This window comes from Bos taurus, chromosome 4 (genome assembly GCF_002263795.3).
Source record: "Bos taurus isolate L1 Dominette 01449 registration number 42190680 breed Hereford chromosome 4, ARS-UCD2.0, whole genome shotgun sequence".
Classification (NCBI taxonomy): Eukaryota; Metazoa; Chordata; class Mammalia; order Artiodactyla; family Bovidae; genus Bos; species Bos taurus.
The window spans coordinates 89,374,441-89,379,451 of record NC_037331.1 but is presented as its reverse complement, the minus strand read 5'-3'; the positions used below and the strand labels follow the sequence as shown (position 1 = coordinate 89,379,451).

The 5,011-nt window shown below is 36.8% G+C and overlaps 1 pseudogene; it reads right to left on the bottom strand.

Annotated features, from left to right (window-relative positions):
• Nucleotides 1-2,160: 2,160 nt before the first annotated feature.
• Nucleotides 2,161-4,651, bottom strand: LOC100137791 (lys-63-specific deubiquitinase BRCC36-like; annotated as a pseudogene).
• Nucleotides 4,652-5,011: the final 360 nt, after the last annotated feature.

The following is a 5,011-nucleotide window of genomic DNA, read 5'->3' as shown; positions in this document are numbered from 1 at the left end:
GTCATATAGGCCACTTCTGGCTTCCAGCTTCTCCATATACCCAATTTTATCCATGCGATTTCCTACACTTCACTCTTAATGTTGCCTTGTGTGTGTGTGTGTGTGTGTGTGTGTGTGTGTGTGCTAGTCACTAAGTAGTGTCCCACTCTTTGCAACCCTATGGACTGTAGCCCACAGGCTCCTCTGTCCATGGAATTCTCCAGGCAAGAATACTGGAGTGGGTAGCGATTCCCTTCTCCAGGAGATCTTCCCAACCCAGGGATTGAACCCAGGTCTCCCATATTAAAGAGATTCTTTACCATCTGAGCCACCAGGGAAGCCCAATGTTGTCTTAAGGACTTTCAAAAAGAAATACTTTTTTTTTTTTTTTTGCTGTCTAAAATATTATGCTCTTCAAGAAATACTGTCCATTTAGTCAAAAAACACACCTAAGAAATATCCAAAGTAGTAATCTCTAAAATTAATCTACCCATGCATATAAAAGGTTAAGCTCTGTTAACTAAGCAAAAGAATTTGGTGTGAGTAATGTTTCAATGATGATATTAATGATTGCATACATACTTGGTCAAGGTGAAATTATCTTCTCTACATATTTTAAGTGAATATATTTGAATATTGAATGAGTGTATTTCAATGAAAGTGTTAATAATGAGGGCTAACCCTAGCAAAAACATTTATATGAAAAGCACTTCTTTGCAATGGCAACTACTTAAAGACTGATCCAAGGATTTCCAGAAACAGCATCTTCACATATTTGACGGCCCACAGTATGCTTTGCTCCAGCTCCAGAAGTCTCAGTAGATTCTCTTTTCACACTTACCCTCCGTACAATCCTCATGCATGCTGTTCTCCTCTTTCATTTTTGACTTGGACTCTTCTCCTAACCACCCCTGCTGCCACCACCATATTCAACCGTGTTTTTTCCTAACCAAATTCCCTAGATGCTTAATGTAGGATTTATGATATAGCTGGCATTATTCTAGTGCACTAAGTTCTATTTTCCTTTTTTTTTACATTGCTTTTATTGGAGTATAGCTGCTTTACAGTGTTGTGTTAGTTTCTACTGTACATCAAAATGAATCAGCCATATATCCTCTCTCTTTGGTATTTCCTTCCCACTCAGGACACCACTGAGGATTAAGTAGAGTTTCCTGTGCTGTACAGTATGTTCTCATTAGTTATCTATTTTATATAAAGTATCAATGGTATATACATGCCAATACCAATTTTCCTTCTATTTTCAATGGAAACCATTATTCCTTCACATTTTTAGAAAATACTGGATGTATGCACATGCCTCCTATATTGTTTGTATGTTTAGTGACAATATTACTAATCATCTATAGAAGATTACAGCTTATTGTAGAATAGGAATTTTTTTTCATATTTGTGTCAGTTATAAGAAACAACTGAAAATCTTTTTCTCAATAAGGAGTTTAGTTCATTTTTTGGTAAGAAAACTTTATCTGCAAGCTATATTATAAAAGAAAGGCCAGTGATTAACTCCTGCAATAATCTTCTATTGCTTCTAGTCACATGTAAGAATTAAGTGAGAATGGATTCTTCTAATATAGGCTGTATTCAGAAGATGGAAATGGTGTAAAAGGTAGTGGAAAGAACAGAGCCCTTATCTCTAATGATTATTTCTTACTGAAAGAGGCAGGAAAGAGTCACAGTGACAAGACCCATATCCTCTCATTTAGGGATCAAAAACATGCAGCTTATAACCAAAGATAAGTGAAACCAAACTTTCCCATGTAATGTAATAAGGAACAAAGGAGTGAAGAAAATTTTTAACAGGTTGGAAGAATATTCTAGGAAGGACAGGCAGAGTTCTCTGCATGACCCACCTAGGATGATTAGACCCTGTCCCTATCTTACCAACTCCTGTCTCATTAAAAATCCCCAAGTCACACTACCAAAAAGCTGTTTGAACTAATGATCAATGGATCTCCTTGTTACTTTGTTCATTTCATAAAATCATAAGAATAGGGTTTGGTTTAAAATTAGGATTTAATTTGAGATGGAAGAGAAATGAGTTTAAAAATTTAGATATATTACTATTCCTGGGAATCTGACTTTATGGAGCAAGTCACACCCATTAGATTTCTGACATCACTTTTATTAACATATTGATTATAGCCCAGATTAATGTAATTCTTAGAAATTACCCATCTTCCGCAGAAATGTAACTTTTATGTTCATTATGGTACCCCTAATTTCTGGTCTTGATCTAAAAAAATGAACAATTAGCAATTAAATGTAAGGGCACAATACCACTGAGCTTCAACTTATTGCCTGAAGTTTAGAGTCAGTGAGTTGCTATGAGTATTTAACAGAGTAAGAACTTCACTATGGCTTAGAAAAGTTTAGAATTTAATCAGAATTTTGTACTGGCTTTCATTATTATTTATATACACAGAAATAAAAGAAGGTAAATTCAAACATCAAATGAACAAATTGTGTTTTCTTTTATTCTTTTGCTATAAGAAATCTGCTTTTACAACTACTTCATTTGTAAATTTCAGAGTTATACTTTAACAAATGAATTTATCTTAACCTACTAAAGACAGCTGGTAGAAACACTGCTCTCTCTACAGTATCTAACACTTCACTACCCCGTACACACATCCTGTGGTGACTTGTTCAAAACTCAGTTACATAATCCTTGAAATTAGACAAATTGTGAAATTTGGTGAAATAATTAAATTTAAATAAATGTTAGCAACTGACAAAATCCCATGGACGGAGGAGCCTGGTGCACTGCAGTCCATGGGGTTGCTAGGAGTCAGACACAACTGAGCGACTTCACTTTCACTTTTCACTTTCATGCATTGGAGAAGGAAATGGCAACCCACTCCAGTGTTCTTGCCTGGAGAATCTCAGGGACGGGGGAGCCTGGTGGGCTGCCGTCTCTGGGGTCACACAGAGTCGGACACGACTGATGCGACTTAGCAGCAGCAGCAGCAGCAGCAACTGACAAAAATTGTTTCCCTATCCTGGTTTACCAACTGTTTATAGTAATCAATTAGCACTTAGGACTGTTATGTATATCCACAGAATTTTAGAACCCAGACAGTAAAGTAGAGATCCCAAGATACTAAGTAACTTACCTCAAAATTCCATTTCTCCTTTTTAAAAACTGCCCCATTCCCATTTGTAACTTGTAATGAAACATGCCTTGGCAATGTTTTCCACCATCCTACAAAAATTTTTAAATTTTAACATCATTGTTTTATACTAAATAAATTAAACTTTATCAAGATTTAAGGTAAAATATACAGTCTCAGCAGTATGTGAACTGTGAACTTCCAGATGTTCAAGCTGGTTTTAGAAAAGGCAGAGGAACCAGAGATCAAATTGCCAACATCCGCTGGATCATCGAAAAAGCAAGAGAGTTCCAGAAAAACATCTATTTCTGCTTTATTGCCTATGCCAAAGCCTTTGACTGTGTGGATCACAATAAACTGCGGAAAATTCTGAAAGAGATGAGAATACCAGACCACTTGACCTGCCTCTTGAGAAACCTGTATGCAGGACAGGAAGCAACAATTATAACTAGACACGGAACAACAGACTGGTTCCAAATAGGAAAAGGAGTATGTCAAGGCTGTATATTGTCACCCTGCTTATTTAGCTTATATGCAGAGTACATCATGCGAAATGGTGGGCTGGATGAAGCACAAGCTGGAATGAAGTTTGTTGGGAGAAATATCAATAACCTCAGATATGCAGATGACACCACCCTTATGGAAGCAAGTGAAGAGGAATTAAAGATCCTCTTGATTAAAAAGGAGAGTAAAAATGCTGGCTTAAAACTCAACATTTAAAAAATAAAAATCATGGCATCTGGTCCAATCACTTCATGGCAAACAGATGGGGAAACAGTGGAAACAGTGACAGACTTTATTTTCTTGGCTGAGAAAATCACTTTAGATGGTGACTATAGCCATGAAATTAAAAGATGCTTCCTCCTTAGAAGAAAAGCTATGACCAACTTGGACAGCATATTAAAAAAACAGAGACATCACTTTGCTGACAAAGGTCCATATGGACCTTTCTCCAATAGTCACATGAGGTACAATATAAACTGGGATTCCAATTCACTCATATTCTGAGCTCTTTTGGACCTGTATGGATTGAAAGCAAGTATAGATTACCCATCCAGTCTTTGTACATTTACCTCCTATGAAACAGGAAAATATAAGCTTGACAATGCCTTGATCCATCATCTGGTACATGGCTTGGTGTGAAAATCAACAAGTGAAGGCCAAACAGTTATATGGGGATGGGAATGATACCAGCCTGCAACTCTCATGGGGTGACCTGTTAGTTCAGCCAACTTCTCTGCCTCTGTTGAGGCCACAGACAACTATTTGGAGAAATTTCCACTCTATCCTTCCTCTTATCAGAACATTGCAAGATGATGACAAAATGAACATGAACACTTATGTTGATGTCAACTTTTCAGCAACTATACAGATTTAAGTTCCAATACGTGTAAATTTGAAGTCACTACTTAAATCACCATTCAACGCCCCTATGCACAACCCCATCACCTCCTCCCTCTCTGTGCTGACATGTGATTGAGACATACTAGGAAAGCATCCAGATGAACTGCTCTCACAGCCTGCACCACCGGCACTGCCATCTTGACCCAGTCCAACTCACGTCCGCCTCCCACCAGCTTGGGCCGACCAACCAGTTGCTCAGGTGTGTGGGTTGAATCCAAACATTCTTTGCTTAAATCCACAGAACTAAGTGTCTAAGAAAGACACAAACTTTTGTTCTGAATGATCATGTATGTTTTAATGTTTTTTAATAAGTTATTAGTCATTCCAATTCAAATATATTAATTTCACAGATTTTATCCAGGAAAAATGCTACTCATTACCTTTCAAAAAATTTTTTACTAATGCTGCATTTTTAAGTATTAGAAAAACAATTGCAATACCACACATGAAGTTTTCATTCAGAATAATTCATGTTTTAAAAATTATTGGATTGATTT